The sequence below is a fragment of the Pinus tabuliformis genome, chromosome X, assembly GCF_031772625.1.
Source record: "Pinus tabuliformis cultivar Carrire ecotype Pingquan chromosome X, CPIR1, whole genome shotgun sequence".
NCBI classification, from domain to species: Eukaryota; Viridiplantae; Streptophyta; class Pinopsida; order Pinales; family Pinaceae; genus Pinus; species Pinus tabuliformis.
The window spans coordinates 1171608913-1171628305 of NC_142308.1; positions in this window are offsets into that span (position 1 = coordinate 1171608913).

Here is a 19393-nt window from a genome sequence, read left to right on the forward strand (position 1 = left end):
ATTTGAAGAACCTATAGGGGAAGAAGAAGAAGAAAACATCCCTCTTGAGACAATGGCTGAAAACAAAAATGCTAGGGGGAATGGATAAAGAGTAGAGGGTACCTTTCCCATCTGAGAGACCAATGGGGACACCAAAATGAAGAACATAAGCCCTTCAGCCCTACCTCACTTCCATGGTTTGACTACAGAAGATCCCAACACCTTTTTGTTTGAGTTTGTTGTTATCTGTCAAACCTATGACTATGCAGAAGACGAGCAAAAGTTGAAACTATTTCCTTCTACCCTCAAGGATGCAGCATTGCGCTAGTTCATGGGGTTACCTGGCAATAGCATCACAACTTGGACTCAGATGCAGTAGGCCTTTAATAAAAAATATCGAGACTACTGTGTGTCAAAAGATACCAAGGAAGAAATCTTCCAAATGACCATGGGAATTAATGAATCTTTGGAAGATTATGAAGAGAGGTTCCAGCTCAGTTATAAAAGGGCCAGGTGCACACTTGACCCCGAATCTCTGAAGTTGGTCTTGCTGAGGGGAATTCAGGAAGACCTTCTAGACACCCTCCATCTACTAGCTGAGGGAGACATCTACCAACTACCTTATGAGGACATAAAGACTATTTTTAAAAACCATTCTAAAGCAGCCAGAAGGAGAGGTAGGAGGATTCAACCCATCGCCAATACCTCCTCATCCAGTTCATCCATCAAAGGTGAACTTGGACACATGCTGGAAGACTTCAAGAGTGAAATGTTGCAGACTTTCGCCATGCAAATGGATACCTTGCATATCAAAAGGAAATAAGAGGAAGCAGAGAGGGCTTTCGCCATTTTCTATCCTAGGTGCACCAGAAGGCATCCTGGGAACAAATGTCCATTGAACTCTATATAGGTTTGTTCAGTCTGTGAAGAAGATCATTCTATAGATAAGTTCCCTTCCTTGCTTGGACTTAAAGCTGTATACCAGGGGGCCGGAGGAGCCACTGAACCACTTTATTTCATGAACCAAAGGAGACCTCATGGACCTAGACCATACCAACAGGAGATGCAAGGGACATCCCAGGCATACTACAACCCCAACCAAGCCACTTCCATACCTTCTTGGGGCCCTCCTACTCATCCTTCCTGGTCCACGCCTCCTCCTTGGTCCTATCTGTCTCAATATCATGCCCAACCAGCCACTCATTCATTTCAATCCTATGCTCAGCCATAACCTCAGTGGAATGCATCTCATCAGGGGTGGAGGCCCCAGTACAACTCTCCTCCTGCTCTTTGCCTCCACCACCTGCTCAACCACAACCATTGCCTCCTGCTCTGCCAAGGCAACCCCAAATGCCTGCCTAACCGAACTCGAACCCAAACAACAGACAGGCCCAACAAGTATATAGTGGGGAACCATCGTGCCCAACCTATGCTGTGGAGATTCGAGAGATTAACCTATGATATGGGAAGGTTCTCCCAGATAGCCAGCCTCCCCCTAAGGATGTTGAGGAAGATAAAGAGGAAAGTGAACCTAAAGCAATTCCACCATTTCCTAAGAGACTATCCGGGACAACACAACCCACCCCATAAGAAACTGAACTTTTGGGAGAGTTGAAACAGTTATGTGTAAAGATACCACTTCTCCAAGCCATAAAGGATGTGCCTATATACAATAGAATGATCAAAGAGAATTTATTTATGCATCTAGGTAGGTGCAAGAGAGATGCCCCAACCATCAATGTCATAGGACAACTGTCTAACCTGATGTTGGGGCAAGTAATCTATCCAAAATATCTGGACCTTGGAAGCCCAGCAGTTGATGTCCACATCAAGCACCATGATTCCACACACCTTGATTGATATGGGAGATCATTAATGTGATGACAAAGGACACCATGCTCAAACTTAACCTCCAAGGCTCCTTGAGGAAGACCACAACAGTACTGTAGCTAGCAGACCGCTCCACCGTGACCCCTAAAGGGATTGTGGAGGATGTGATGGTCTCCATTGATTCTTGGGAGTACCCTGCTAATTTCTTAGTTCTCTAGCCGAAGGCAAAGCTCACTGGGTATCCTCTCATCCTGGGAAGACCCTGGTTGGCCACTGTCGATGCTTACATCAGTTGTTGGGCTAGGAACATGACCATCAAGAATGGGCATATGTCCAAGCAGCTAATCCTATACCCTCCTGCCCAACCCTTGCTAGAACATGATCTACCTCTCTGGTTGGAGGAGGAGGATGAGGATGAAGTCTATTCTACACCACTATGTGCAGTAGAAACTGTCATGGGGGGGAAACCGCAAAATGAGGATGATATCATTGAAAATTTAATTCAGAATCCACCCCCTAGTATTTTTCCATTAGAAGATCTAGTGAAAGAAACCCAAGACAATCCATTAACCAACCTTTGTGTGGCTGACCTGACCTCTCTCCATGTTAAGAATATAGAGTTCGGCCCAAAAAGAACCTTGAAAATCAACTCATCCCTATCCACTTCCTAGGAGAAGGAACTGTGCAGCGTATTGAGGAAACATTTAGATGCCTTCGCCTGGAGTTATAAGGAGATGAAGGGAGTGCACCCTTCAGTATGTACTCATCATATATACATTAAGGAAGATTGCAAACCAGTCAGGCAGCCTCAAAGGAGGATGAATCCAACCCTTAAAGACATTGTTAAGGAAGAATTGCAAAAATTACTTGATGTAGGATTCATCTACCCCATCTCTGACAATGAATGGGTCTCTCCTTTAGTGTTGGTGCCAAATAAAAATGGTAAGTGGAGAATTTGTGTCGATTATCAGGAACTGAACAAAGCCACTAGAAAGGACCATTTTCCTTTGCCTTTCATAGATCAAGTGTTAGATGATCTGGTGGGGAAAAAGCTTTTCTCCTTCCTAGATGGGTTTAGCGGGTACAATTAGATTCAAATCAGCTCGGAAGACCAAGATAAGACAACTTTCACTTGTCCTTCAAGTACCTTCACATATCGGGTCCTTACTTTTGGTTTGTGCAATGCTCCAATCACTTTCTAGAGAGCAGTATTGAGTATATTTTCTGAATTGGTTCATGATGTAGTGGAGATATATATGGATGATTTTACTCCTTATGGTTCTAACTTTCAAGAAGCTTTATCTAACCTAGGAAAAGTTTTGGACAAGTGTATTGAAATGAACTTGTCCCTCAGTTCGGAAAAATGTGAATTTTTTATGACTGAAGGGACCGTGCTAGGTCATGCAATATCTCAACAAGAATTGTAGGTGGACCCCAACAAAGTTGCCATCATCCAAAGGGTCCCACAGCCTCAAAAGGTGAGAGATGTCTGAAGTTTCCTAGGCTTAGCTGGATACTACAGAATATTCATTAAAGATTTCAGTAATTTAGCCTCTCTGTTGTTTGGTCTTTCAGGAAAAGATGTCGAGTTCATATGGACTGAAAACTGTCAAGAAGCCCTAGATGACTTGAAAAGCAAACTTGTGATTGCCCCAATTTTGAGAGGCCCAAACTGGGCCCTACCTTTGCACATTCACACACATGCCTCAAACAAAGCAATAGGAGCATCCTTGGGACAAATTGATGAAAAGTTACCTTATGCCATATACTTTATAAGTAAAAATTTGTCAAAGGCAGAGTTAAACTACACGGTAACCGAGAAGGAACTCCTAGATGTAGTGCATTCCTTAAACAAATTCAGGCATTACATCATAGGCTATCAAACCTTTATACACATTGATCATGCTGCAATTAGGTATTTAATGAACAAACCAGATGTAAATGCTCACATTATTAGATGGTTGCTTTTACTGCAGCAGTTTGATTTAACCATTGTTGATAAGCCTGGTAAAGAAAATGGTGTTGCTAACTTTTTGTCTAGAGTAAATTTTCCTGCAGGTGATGAAGGAATGGTGGATGATCAAAAGCCAGATGAACACCTATTTTCTATCTCAGTACTCTCTCCATGGTTTGTTGATATAGCAAAGTACTTGGTTTCAACACAATTCCCACCACACCTGTCCTCAAAAGAGACGAGAAAGATCGTAAGGAAAAGCGCCCCTTTCACCTGGATTGGGGGCAATCTCTTCAAACTTGGCCCAAATCAGATCTTGAGAAGATGTGTCAAAGAAGAGGAAGTTTTTGACATTCTCCTAACCTGTCATGATGGGCCTTATGGAAGTCATTTTGCAACAAAGAGGACTGCCTTCAAAATATTGTAGGCAGGCTACTATTGGCCAACTCTTCATCAAGATGTGAGGAGATATACCAGCCAATGTGATCGGTGTCAAAGGATGGGGAAACCTACTCCAAAGGATGAGATGCCCATGCAACCTCAAGTGACCTTTGAGCCATTTGAGAAGTGGGGCATGGACTTTATGGGTCCTTTCAACCCTCCTTCAAAATAGAAGCAATACATCATTGTGTGCACGAACTATCTGACAAAATGGGCAGAGACCAAGGCCATCAAGGTAGCAACAGAGGAAAAGGTAGCTAATTTTTTAAGACAAAACATATTCTATGAGTTCGGGTATCCAAGAGAACTGGTCACAGATCAAGGCAGTCAGTTCACTTCCAATTTGATTGAAGACCTGCTCACACATCATAAAATCAAGCACAGGACTTCCACCCCTTACCATCCACAAGCCAATGGGTAGGTGGAAGTCACTAATAGAGCTTTGGAAGGAATTCTGACCAAGGTAGTGAGCAGCAGCAGAAAATATTGGGCGGATAGACTAGTTGAGGCCACCTGGGCCTACAACACAACATGGAAGACCACTACAGGGTTCACACCCTATGAACTAGTCTATGGGAAGAAGGCTTTGTTGTCAATAGAATTTGAATACAATACACTAAGGATGGCAACTCAGCTGGACCTAGACCTCAGCCATGCATAGAGGGAAAGACTACTCCAGCTCAATGGATTGGATGAACAAAGATTGCAGGCCCTTCTCCACATAGAGGTAGTTCAGCTTTAGAGGAAGATATGGCATGAAAAAAACATCAAGGAGAAGCAATTCAAAGAGGGAGATTGGGCACTGCTCTATGAATCAAGGTATAAAGACTTCAAAGGAAAGCTGAGGACAAGATGGTTGGGACCCTACACTGTGGAAAAATGCAATGACAATGGTTCAGTTCTGATCAGAACCATTAACGAGGAAGCCATCCCCATGCTTTTCAATGGACATAGGTTGAAAATTTACAAGAAGCCCCTCTCCAAGCGAGAGTTCATTGAAGATCTGAATAAGACAGTGTTGGTAGTGGAGCAGGTCTTAGCCTCCACTCCACCCACTCACTGAAGAAGCAGAAAAAAAGAACAAATAATAAGGACTCATGTGAAAACCTCCATGAGGTGCTTGAGTCCCGTCATTGGGTTGAAAACCTCTTTTGAGGCGGCCTAGTGATGACAAAAACAAAAAAAGAGAGAGAATAAGATCAATGGGTGAAAACCTCCCTTGGAGGTGCCAAGGGTAGGAAATTAGGGTGAAAATCTCCCTTGGAGGTGCCCAGGGTAGGAAATTAGGGTGAAAACCTCCTTGAGGCGCCTAAGTGTTATAGACATTTTTGGGCACTACAACCCCAATCATATATGTCCATAAACCAAGGGCTTCTGAGTCCCTAAAAGTGTTATTTCATGCCCTAAAGGAACAAGGTCAGCTGATTACATCATCTCCCAGAAGTTCTCCATAGAAAACTGGTCAAAACTAGACCATACAAGTTGCTCAGTGCTAAGGGTGCGATGCATCTCACCTACCCAGTGTAAAAGGTGCGATGCATACTGGAAAGCCCTTTTGTAGGGTGCGATGGGCGAGAATGGACAAATGGCAGAGACACTTTGCAAGGTGGATGATAATGGAATCTTCCATAAACTTCTCCTATGACACTTGCCTCTCTGAATTCACCTAGGGATGATTAAGAGATCATCAATCTCCAAGTGGAACCAAGAACTATCAGAGAGAAGACACTAATCAAAATCCCAGAAGCTAACTCACCTCCCTGTAATCATCTATATATGGATCCCTCATCCAAAAGATCCGAAGGCTGGAATTTTGTATCTTGTAAGGAAGTGATGCTGGTTTCCTAGTGGAATATCATAGTGTTGGGTGATCTAAGCTCTTCATGAGGTGAAGAAGGGCTTTCAAGCTGGGAGGATGACACTGGGTCAGATCAATGGGTTGTAATCCTCTCTTCTAATCTTCACATCAATAAAGCTATTCAAGTTTTCCTCCACATTCTTGTATGTCTGATAGTATATGCATTTGTGTGGTCAATATATATCTGGCCCTATATTGCTTATGATTGTAGATCTCTGCACTTCAAAGGTATTATGCTGCTTTGACTGTACAGGTACTCTTTGAAGCAGAGTGGTTAAGGGAGAAGCGGCAAAGACCTGTCGGTGAGGAGAAGGAACAAGCAAGGAACGGAGCGAAAAATCGAGGTTGGTATTCTTTGATCCTCTCTTACCTACTTCTCATAAAGGAAAACGAAAGTAACTTTAATCTATTTGTTTCTAAGATAGCTACCCGTCTTAGTGGGACTAGCAACTCTGCATAGACACTAGATTTCCTGATAACAAAATGGTGACTTCGCTGGGGAGCAAATAGATTGTTTGCTTGTCTATATTTGTTTGTTTTATAAACTTATAGACAGAGCCTGAAGTCAAGCCAGCTAGCCTTCAAACTACATTTGCTATGCAAGTGAAAAGTAGATCAATGTTGCTTCAGTCTATCTCTGGGTTTTGTTTATAAACTGAACAATCGATTTGCAAACATCCTAATTGCCCTTGTGGTGGCTCTAGTAACCTCATTAGATCAGCCCCTGTGATTTCTATTTACTGACTATCATTAGGTCGGCCTAAATCCCTGAACTAAGCTACAAACTGTGACCAAAAACCAAGTTCAAGTCTCGTCCCTAGACCATCGCACTTTCTCCTCTTGGGAATCTGGATGCATCGCACATCCCATGTGTAGTAGGTGTGCTGCATCGCACTTTCCCTGTGTTACAGGTGCGCTGATCAGATAAGACCTCTTCTGCTTCCAGATTTTGGTTTCTTTGTTCACTCTCTTCAGCTTTATTTAGAAGTTTTGTTGTCTGTGATCAGCATACCACTGTGGAAACTCCTTTCCTTTGCATGATTTTGCCTCCATAGTACAAAGAATTGTGAATTTTTTTATGTATTGTGCGCCATTTATAGTTCTCTTTTGCAAAAAGTAGCATAATCAAACTTTCGTCTTTTGATTTGGAAGTGTTGCAAGTGTCGTTTTCAGTCAAAGAAAAGAATCCTATTGTTCTTGATGGTCAATTATACAGTTACTCTTGTATTGGATTTGAATTAGTGGTTTTTCAAGTGTCGAAAATAGTTTTCAACTCAAAATCGCAAAGTGTCGTCATCATCTTCCTTTCTTGTTTTGAAGAAAAATTGTTAGTATTGTCGCTTTGAGAAGATAATTCAGATTTGTACTTAGCATTCTTCTTGTCATTCACACATTAAGAAGGCTGAAAACAAATACATGCATGTGCATTTGCATTTAGACTGCTTGTTGATTTAGGATAGTGCATCTAGTGTGTGCTCTCTACTCTATGTTGAAAGAATCTCATTTCTCTTTCCTTAGTAGCTAGGATTTTCATTGCAAGAAGAAGATCAAACGATTGTTTATCATCTTAGATTGAATTTTAGGAATTGTATATCTACATCATGTGGTGAACCTGAAAGGCAAACTTCTTAAGAAAGATCAACTATAAAATAAATTCAATGAACATAAAAACGCTTTGGAACCTAATGCACAACATCTAGAAGTCTAGGCTAGAGACGTATTCCGGCGTCATAAAGCCTGGTAACTATCGATTTCATCGTAGGTCGGGTGATTCCTCCTCTTTGAGACGACAAGAGCCAGTACGGACTTGTGATCCCACGTACCGTCGAGTATATATTGGGAGACCACAATAGGCTATATCCTTTATCCTTAGGAAGTCGTGTCTGCCGCCCTATCGATCACAATGCACTGAACACAGCATTCGGGAAGATTGACTGCCGTACCGTAAAAAGTATTCTACAGTTTTGTGATTGGTTTGGTAATCCCTCTGTCTAGATTTCCAGAGTAGTCTCTTTCATTCCTTTTCAGACTCCTTAAAGGAAAAGGTCCATCTGAGCACTTGTCACTTCAGGCTCATTAAAAATCGAAGGCGACTAGAGTCATCTTTTGTTTTTTCTCGACTCTTAAAAATTGAAAAAGCAAGTTGTGTCAAAGCGTCTAAAATTTATTTTAATCGAAATAACGTCACTGTTCCCTCGTTGGTCTTAGGTTGAGAAAATGGAGTCCACCAACCAAGGATTTCCCCTTGGAGGAAATCCTGGTCCTTTCTCCTCTTGGGGAGATGTTGGTGCACCTCATATGGCCACATTGTCACTTCCAGGATTGACGATTGGCTTGCCAATATGGCTCTTCTCGACCTCCGTCATTCAGAATACCATGATTCCTGAACAATCAAGTCAGCAACTAGATGATACTAGAGTTACCCCCCAACCTTCTACTTCGTTTGTTTCTCCCTCTCCTCCTTCCTCTTCACTTGATGAAGCTGGTAAAGCAAAAAATCAAGTAACTAAGAAGGAGAAGAAGGGGAAGGAGAAGAAGGAAAAGAAGAAGAAGGAGCCAAAGGCAAAAAGGGGTAACCATGCATCATCTAGCGAAAATCCACACACGGCACCGTCCAGGCCTAAATCTCCATGTGTCATTTGCAAAGGGGACCACTATCATCAAGATTGCCCTTGTATCCCCTGGATCTTAAGGGACTGGTCTCCTCGTTTGCACAATCCGGTGTCATCAACCTCTGACAATCATGTTGAAAGCACACCATCAACTAGTGAAAATGAAGTCTCTAGACAGAAAGGAAGATGTAAATTTCCTTGCAAACTGTGCAAAGGAAATCATGTCGTCCACCGTTGTCCCTTCCTGGACGAAGCTAAAAGAGTCTTGGATAACCGTCCCGCTTCACCGCTACGGCTTCCTCCTAGATACAAGAAACTCTTGCCGAGTCCATCGCTAGTTGAAAATCCAACTAACATAACTTTGTGGTCGGTCGAAGCATCTATCATTGAAGATAAACCCTCTGAATCCATACCAGACCAAAGTCAAAATGTTGAGGCAGCAGTCGACCCGGTCTTGTCTTCAGAAGGTCCATCTTCAGATGATACAATCACCGAAGAGAATGAGAACGACACCGTTCAAATTCTTTTTGTAAACACAGACTCCGATGAACATGGGGCCAATATACCCATTCCTTTACCGCAGGAAGGAAGTTCTTCAAAGTCATACCTGGCCGTTTATTCGATCCCACCTCCGAGCAACCTAGTCATTTCCTTCAATTGGAATCTACTAGGCAGACCCGTTTACTAGCTAGTGTACCATTCCAAATCATTGTACAAGCTTACAGAATGGTCATGGTTGGTACCATCATAGATGAAGGGGATTCTATGAGTATCCTTTCCTCAACTGCTTGGAAAGCACTTGGTTTGCCATCGCTTATGCCTGAGATGAGAAATCTAACAGGCTTCGACAAAGGAACCAGTCGACCGTTAGGGATCCTTCCAAGTTTTCCCATAACTTTGAGAGGGAAAATCGTGTACATGAATGTAATGGTAGTCCAAGGACCTTTAGACTACAATCTACTCCTTGGGTGTGACTATATTTATTGCATGGGAGCCATCGTCTCCTCACTCTTTCAAGTAATTTGTTTTCCACATGAAGGCAGAGTGGTCCAACTCGTAGACCAGCTTTCGTTAACCGGCTCACACATAGCTAATAGTCAAATACCATCCCTAAATGGTCTTTTCATGCAAGCTATTGTCTCATAAATCCCCAGTCCGTCCACCTAAAAAACGCGAGTAATTTGGGCGGTCATGACTGAAACCCAGAGGGCATGCACCCTGGCCTGCTTCGACAGGAAAACTCTAGGTATAGGGTTGGTTTCCGCGAAGGATATATGACTGGTCCAACACCCGTCTGTATAAGAAGATGGGATTGGACTGGAATAAGATACCTCCATTAGAAGGTAGGCCTTTCCCGATAGAACAAATGTTTTGTCTGAAAATTGAAGGGTAACCTGGAAAAGGTAGGCTTTTCCCAATAAAGCAAATGTTTTGTCTACAAATTGAAGGGTAACCTCGAAACTCTACTTCACTATACCTGGGGGCATGCAAACCTTTTTACATGTAAGTGAAGGAAGGCCTTTTATTTTCTTAAGTTTGTAGATTCTCAACCCTTGAAACTTGTAGGATTGGTCGTCCCTAGCTTGCGTAAAGAAAGGATCCAGAGCAAAGTTTCGAATGGTGAAAGCTCCCTAAAAATTGAACCTATCGATGAGACATCCTTATTATACGACTGGCATGAGAAGTTTTTATGTGAAGTTCAAGCTCGTTAAAATTAAACCTAAGCAATGAGCAAACGTTACCCCTAGAGTTTAAGCTCTTTAAAAAATGAACCAACCTCTAGTAAATAACCATTGCGAACGCATTATCATCAACTTTTGAGCCCTGGTCGTGTTCTTACCATCACCTCCACTCTGTTTTAGCTGATCATTCGCCTCCATTTGATTGTTTACCCCTTTTTGAGGAACAACTATGAAGAGTGATTCTGTTAGCCATCCTTGTGACACTGTCATGATTGGAAAATTCCAAACCTTAACTGGAATCAGCTGCTACCCGAAAATATCACTCGTTCCTCAAGAAGCGAGTCTCCTTTAAGCTCTTTTCGTTTGACTCGTAAAATATGAAAAGATTGCCGAGAAGTTGGCCTCTCCAGCTCGTTAAAGCTACCGGGAGTGCTATCCCTCCTCTAGATTTTAATCTTTTTGGACCTAAGGGATTATTACACAAAAATATTGAGCACTTGTCTTGTTCGGCTCGTTGAAACAATCAAAAATTCATCCCTTTCATATTATTTTATACTTTTTCAGACTTAAGGGATTACATGACGAAAAAGGATCACCAGAGTTTCCTTTCCGTCCCTTTTCAGACTCTGTAAAATTGAAAAAGGACTGAGTTGTCTTTGTCATTAAACTCGTTAAAACTAATAGCGACAAACTTGTCCATGCAAGAAAGAACGAGTTTCACTGTCACTAGGCTTGTTAAAACATAGCGATGGGTTTTCCCGAAGGGAAAATTATAGAACAAGCATATGTTATCCTCCTCAAGCTTGATAAAAATAAAGAGGTACTAGTCAGCAATGACTGGGGAAAAATTGGGAAGAAAACTTGAAGAAACTTTATTGGTAGCGAGTCACTCTTGAACATGACACTTTCACTCCGTCACCATGATTGAGTCGGGTTGGGTTATTCCGTTCACCGGTCATATTACCATTGGTCCACCGTACCATCCATCTCTGGGGTTAACACTACCAATCCATTTCAAGTGTCGCCGATATGTTCAAGAGAAGTCGATCAGAGAATTCACCAATCCATCTTGTGTCTCATCCGCTGCAATACCTTTACGCTTCATTCTTTCATGACCACCACCCTGAACCTTGTATCATCATTTCGTTTTCACCTCTAAAAGTCATTTGCTCTGTTCCATGTCGTAGATGTGGGATTCATTAAGGCCCTCCTACGACGGGTCACTTCTTGTCGACATCGGCTCATTATCCAAGAAGTCGACCTAGGAACAACCCTTTCAGTACTTTGAAGCTTGCATGCCTCAATGGAAAGTTTCTCACTTTCAATGACAGGTTTACATCAATGGCCTTCGACCAAGAGATTTTGCGTGGTGTTCGACGCCAAGTCCCATTTTCATGCCACGTGAATTGTACTGTTGTACCTTGAGGGTCATCATCATTATCAGTGATTCCTCTCGCGCCTATTAACAGCTTACATCATTGGTTGGTAATTAGGTGATGTCTTTCCATGTTCGACTCCAGAACATTTTTCACATGGATCGACTTGTACTTTGTGCGAAGATTGGATGAGTTTGAAGACCTCAGATCTAGTTTCATCCATCCGAGCTGCGATATATTCAGGAAAATAAAGACATCAAATGTACATCATTGCTGCACAGATGATCATCCTAATCAAAGGATGATGGCTCTATCAGAATCATCAGTCTGCCACATAGACGGTTGTCTGTCCTATGTACATGAAAATGAATTTATAGAGCTGAGCATGGGAATGCCTGCCTCAGCTAGATCATGAAAATGTTATGAAGATAATGTATTTTATTGTATCTTATTACTGGTCGCCTTCCAGTTCAAAAAACCTCGGATCCTCATGATAAAGCATTTCACCCAACATCAAAAGATTAATGACCTCATGCTTTTGGGGGCAACTGTTATAGACATTTTTGGGAACTGCAACCCCAATCATATATGTCCATAAACCAAGGGCTTCTGAGTCTCTAAAAGTGTTGTTTCATGCCCTAAAGGAACAAGGTCATCTAATTACATCATCTCCCAGAAGTTCTCTATAGAAAACTACTCAGAACTGGTCAAAACTGGACCATACAAGTTGCTCAATGCTAAGGGTGCGATGCATCTCACCTACCCAGTGTAAAAGGTGCAATGCATACTGGAAAGCCCTTCTATAGGGTGCGATGGGTGAGAATGGACAAATGGAAAAGACAGTTTGCAAGGTGGATGATCATGGAATCTTCCAGAAACTTCTCCTATGACACTTGCCTCTCTGAATTCACCTAGGGATGAGTAAGAAATCATCAATCTCCAAGTGGAACCAAGAACTATTAGAGAGGAGACACTAATCAAAATCCTAGAAGCTGACTCACCTCCCTGCAATCATCTATATATGGATCCCTCATCCCAGAGATCGAGAGGCTGGAATTTTGTATCTTGTAAGGAAGTGTTGTTGGTTTCCTAGTGGAATATCATAGTGTTGGGTGATCTAAGCTCTTCATGAGGTGAAGAAGGGCTTTCATGTTGGGAGGATGACGCTGGGTCAGATCAATGGGTTGTAATCCTCTCTTCTAATCTTCACATCAATAAAGCTATTCAAGTTTTCCTCCACATTCTTGTATGTCTGATAGTATATGCATTTGTGTGGTCAATGTATATCTGGTCCTATATTTCTTATGATGGTAGATCTTTGAACTTCAAAGGTATTATGCTACTTTGACTTTACAGGTACTCTTTGAAGTGGAGTGGTCAAGGGAGAAGTGGCAAAGACCTGTCGGTGAGGAGAAGGAACAAGCAAGGAACCGAGCGAAAAATTGAGGTTAGTATTCTTTGATCCTCTCCTATCTACTTCTCATAAAGGAAAAAGAAAGTAACTTTAATCTGTTTGTTTCTAAGATAGCTACCCGTCTTGGTGGGACTAGCAGCTCTGCATAGACACTAGATTTCCCGATAAAACTAAGTTGTTTTTCAAAAAAAAGGGAAAAAGCAGAGAAAATAAGGAAGAGAAAATTGACTATTAATGTGCATTGCAGGTTACAGGTGGACCATGGGGAGCAAGAGAAGATGCCAAAAAGCCTATTTCATCTCCTCTACACTCTTCTCCATCATTTCTGACTTTTCTTCCACCTCACTGAGTTTTTTTCAAAGACTTTGTGTTCTACAGGAGGCCTTGTGTATTCTACAGGAGGCTCCTGTGGAAATCACAGAGAGCCAGAAATGGTTCTAGAAAGCAATTTGAGGGGCTGGGAAGTTTCATGAAGAGCATGTAGACCCCCTATAGCTATCCACCCTCCTGGCCATCCATCCCACACCTGCACCACCTCATCATCATCATTTCTTTTCCTCCCTATTGAAAAACACAGAAACCAGTTTTTAGAAAAAAAACCAAAAAAAAAGGGAGCAGCGCCTCCAAATCTCACCTGCAACTTTACCAAATACCTCTCCATCTCCATCAACATCTCTGGTATCATCCTCCCAGCATAAAAATTAGCTAAAAATTTTAAAGGAAGAAGCAGCTATAGGAACTCTTGTAGGATTTCCTATAGCAGCTGATCCCCTTAAAATCAAGTCACAACAGCAAAAGAAGTGCAACCAGGGGATGGAAGGGGATATCTGAAGCCAGATCTAGCTAGAGGATACCTGCAAAAAGCATACAAGCCATACAGCAGACAACAAAATGCATGCAGCAAAGAAAATACAGGCATGCAGCAGCTGAAATACAAGCATGCAGCAGCAAAAGGAACCAAAATGCCTCACAACACATACATTCGACTCCCAGGTAAGTGACTAACCCTCTCCTCTGTTGCATTTGTGTAATTGAAAATTATTCATAAGAAAATGATATGGTTAGGGTTGAACGAGAAAAGGTGGCTAGTTAACTGGCCACCCTCATCCAATTGACTACGCTCATTCGGAGATGCCACCACACGCGTGCCTAGTCAACTCACAGAAAAATCCAAAGGACAGGTAGTGGAGGGTATAAAAACTCCACTGCAATGATGGGAAGTGATTGCGGGGAAGAGCCATGATGACAAGGCAGTGGGGACCAACGGTCCAAATATGGAAACGTACCTTTTTGCCAACTCACCCCATCACCTGAAATATCTAAAAGAAGATATAAATATTCCTCCTCGAAACTCCTTCACCACCTTTTCTTTCATTTCATCCTCGTCCACTTAGCTGCATCAAGCTCTCTCTAACCACCATAGCCTCAAAACCATCATTCTCCATTGCTTTCATCCATCCTCCTGCAATCAGCATTCTACAAGAGCAGTAGCAGGTTCTACAAGAGCACCTACAGCCAGTTCTACAGGAGGGGCAGTAAGCAGTTTTTAAGGAGAAAACACAGGGTTTTTGCTCGAATTCTGGCTTGAAGAGGTAGGTTCTATGCATACCCACCTTGATTATCAATATGTGTAAGGAATGATACAATTTTAAGGAGGAATTGAGCCTGTAGAAGAAGAGGAACTCCATAAAAACTTTCTGCCTGTTTTCTTTAAAAAAAAAAAACACAGTTTTTCTCTGTTTTCCTGTTTCTTCAAAATTCTTGTCTCCATCTCTACTTAGGGTGTTCCAAAGGGATATAAGAAAAATGATAGGGGGATTAATGAGGAAGGAGCCCACAAATTCAGTCAGGCTCCATGAAAATCCCGACGTAGTAGCCATTTTCACCAGAGCAAATTGGATGCCACTTTTTGAAAAATTTCGAGGGTTTCATGAAGAACTGGCTCAGGAGTTTTCCCTTTCTTTAGTCCCTCACTCAAGGACCCATGCCACTATTACATTTAGAGGTCTCTCCATGGAAATCACCCCAGAATTTATCAGTAGGGTTACCACCCTTCCTCTCAGATTACCTTGGAGCAAAGATGAAAATCCAATTAGAAAATTTGCCAAGAAAAACTTCTTCCAACCAAATGAACATCCCGTAGAAGACAAAAATGGCATTAGAAGAACAAGCATACCTTACCCTTGGGATGAGTTCAGTTACCAAATTATCAAATATATTTCCTGTGAAGGGAGGTATAGCATAGTTTATGGCTACCATTTTAGACTTCTCCATGAGCTGAGATATGGCATGGACACTCCAACACCCCAGAAACTCAGCATCCCCTATTTTCTCTTATAGTCCCTCATAGACTCCAGCATTAAGTTGAAGGCAGGAGGTCTAGATCAGTTGGCTCACCATGGGTTGATTAAACTGTTAGTAGAAGAAGCCCTCCACACCTTCACCATCCCCATAGCATGGGAAATCTTCAGAAACATGACAGAAGAAGATGATATAAAGGCCCTCACATATGATCTTAGTCCTTCTGATAGTGAGGAGGAAGAGAAACAAGAAGGAGAGGGGGAGGAAACTGAGGAACAAGAAGGGGAGAAGGAGGAAACCAAAACAGAGGAGGAAGAAACCAAAACAGAACAAAAGGAAACAAAACTAGTAGAGACAGAGAAAAAGACAAAAGGAGAGGAAAAAGGGGCAAAAAAGATAGAAGTGTCTCCTGAGACCCTAGAAAGAGAGGCAGCAGCTATTCTCACTACCCTCAGCACCCCAATTAAACCAAAACAAAAGAGGAAGAGGCACACATCAATTTATTTCAGGGCTCAGAAAAGCACAAGGATAAAAATAGGGAAACCACAACCATCTTCAACAGTGCCTATTATAATTGAAGATTCACCCGCTGTCAAAGGGGAAGAATCTCCCTCTAAAACCCCCATCACATATGAAAGAGGAAGTCTCAGATCTTCCACCTTGAAGGAAAAAGTGTAACTACAGGACTCAAAAACAGCTCTACAGGAGGCACAGACTATTCTATAGGAGACCCTAACAAAGCTACAGAAGACTGAAAAACTTGAGAAAAGGGTAGAAGAACATCCAAAGGGGAAGGAGGAAACAACAGAGGCACAAGATCTTTACCCCCAACCTAGTTTGGGCTCTTACTATAACCTTCTTGAGGGGGGGGAAATCATTCCACAGAAATTTGCAGTCCCACTTTTCTTTGAGTTGGAGAAAGAAAGGATAAGGAGCCATAGATGGATGCAAATCGCCAAATCCAAGGGGGTAGATGATATTGGCCACATGGAGAAAAATCTTAGAGAAATGGGCAGGGAGTTAAGTGTTGTAAGACATAGAGAGGCAATCACATGAACTCACTTGGAAACAGAAAATGAGTTGCTAAGAAGACAGCTGCAAGAAAAGCAGACACAATTGGCATGCATGGCCAGCTGGCTTATGGAGGCACTGCAGTGCAGAACACCAGCAAAATTATATGGATTATACCTCAAAGACCAATGGCTACAGTTTCAGATCAAGACTTTGGCACAGAGAGGCACAATGCCTTTTTAGGATTACAAACAGTTCATGGACCTGTGTGACCAAAGCTCTTTAGAAGACAAGGCAAAAATAGAAAAGTTATATTTGCATAACATGGCCCTCATAGACATGAATGTGCGAGATCCAAATGCTAGGCTAGGGGACCTGCAGCTAATGGCCATGGCCTCATGGATGAACGATGATGAGAAAAGGGCAACAGAAATCAAAAATTTGATGGCAAAAGAGCAAAATGAACCCCTAATGATCAGAGCTGAGCCATCAGACCCCATGGCTCTCATCAGCACACACCAACTGCTTGCAAATAATCCTCAAATTTCCCCTAAGTATATCAATGATCAGGCTCAAGCCATTGCACATTTTGAGGATATGGAAAGATTACTTGGGGATGACTGCATTCATGCTTGTATGAGGAGGTGGAACACACTACCACACAGCTTGCAGATCAGGGAGTATCACTCCCCAACAAGGATGAAAGAAGCATTAAGGAGAGTGCCACTGTACAAGCACTCTATGCAGAGTTTGAAGGTCAATTGGATTGGCCTCAAACTAAGTCCCCCACTGCTGCTAGGACTGCTAGAGGGCAGAAAAGAGGAAGAAGAGCAACAACAGTGGGAAGAGGTGGACAGAAAGGCAGGATTCCATGACAAAGAAGAGGACCTCACATCAGAAGCATGGGATGTGAGGGAGGTCATCAGGGCCATCAAGGATGAGGAGATGGACAAGTTGCTCAAAGGATGAGCAACACCTTCAGTAGAGGGTGATGATGAGCCCCAGGAATGGGTAATTATATGGGCTCATTTTGCCTCCTAACTTAGCTTAATCCACCATTCTCTTAGCTTATTAAATGTTTTTTAATTATATTTATTCTTCGAGAGTGAGATGGGTTGGTTATTATGCGATGGAGTCTAATGTGTGTTTAATGCAGATTTTTGTTGAATTTTGGAGAAAAAGTCAAAGATTTAATGGACAATTGGCAGCAAATATTCGAAGAAGACAAGGGAGATGATTTATAGGAGGGTGTCCCTCTCATTTATGACTCCCCACTTCGAATTCTCCTTCAGGAAGCTTCGACCACAAATAGTCAAATCAATGCACTAAGAGGCAACCGAGCAAGTGGAGGATAACTTCTGTTTATCTCAAGTTTTGGGAGCCAAGCCTCCCTAATTTTAAGGAAGCTGTTGGAAGCTTTAGTTGTATAAGTAGAGAGGCATAGGGCCTCATTAGGAAGTTAGTCAAATTTTCAAATATTTGTTGCAGCTTTTCTCTGCTCACTTCGAGCTTACTTTTGTTGACAATTTCATGTAATCCTATTATTATTTCGATAATAAAGATGAGATCCTTTTTTAGCTAGAACTGAGTTACCTTAGAGGGTTGAAGCTCTTGGGTTAGGGCCCAATCTAAGTAGCCAAGCTCCTCTTGTTTGTATTTATATGCTTTGTTTCAGTTTATGGATTAGTTGTTGTTAGATAAATTTCTTTCTTGGTTAAGAATAGGTTTCTTTTGGTAATTTAGAAGGTTGTTTCCATTTGAGTTTTAGATAGCAGGTTGAACAGTGATAGAAAGAAAATACAAAAAGGCCATCAACAGAGCCTTGGCCTCCTTTCCTCCCTGTGGGACCATGAACTGAGGCCAAGAACCTCTTGCTACCACAAAAACACAAATTTTCCTTCTCCATAGGATTTCTAGTGTTGTAGTTTGTTAGAAGGTTAATGCTTTGCTTTAAGATCTATTTTGCCATGCTCATTTCTGTCTTTGCAATAAATTCCCTTCCATGCTTTCTTTCCATGTAGCATTTTTTAGCATTTACTTTACATTAGCTTGATGAAAATTCTGTTTTTTTGATGTATCTAGTTTCTTTGCTTGCTTAATTTCATTGTTTGATTTTTAGTTCTCTTGCATCAAATCTCTTCTCACAATAATTGAGCCAATCAGCCATCACCATCTCTCTTTCATCTGTGTTCCACAGGTCACCCAAAGTCCCTCACAAATCTGCCTTATTTTTCTACACTTTTGCCATAAACTTTCCTCTCATTCCTTGGACAAATCCAACCATCTTTCTCTCTCCTAAACATTCTTGATGAACCCTAGACACCTTAACACATCATCCTAGCCTTTAGCTACCCTTTCCACTCACTTTCCCACCTTCAAAACCTCCAAAATTGCTCTCGGCATCCTCTTGTAGACCTCCTGTAGATCCCCTACAGCCTCCTGTAGATTTTCCTGTAGGCTTCTTTTTAAAGTCTGATTATAGGAAAAGCCTCCAGAAGGCCACCTAGACCTCCTAAGACCCATCCACACCATCCTGCACCTCTGCAAATCCCAAAGTCGCCCTCCATCACCACCTAATCGCTGCCACATTCACAATCAAATAAATTACAAGCATGACAATTTCACATAAAAATCCAAAAATATGCTTTTTGCTCATTTACTTCTAGAAATAGCTTGAGTAGATGTTGTTTACTTCCTGAGTAGGTAATAACATTCATTTCATGGTTTTTCATCTGTCTTTCTGCAAAAGTAGGATTAGTTGGTTAAGTAGGGTTTTCTAGGTTTCCTTTACATTTCAGTCTTCTTTTCCTTTCTGCAAGTAGAGTAGCCTCTATAGAGTAAGTTTTCCTTTCTTTCATCACATATAGAGCTTCTTCTAGAATCCATAGAAGTTGGTTTGAGCTCCTAGTGATCTTGCGTCGGCTGACCAAGTGAC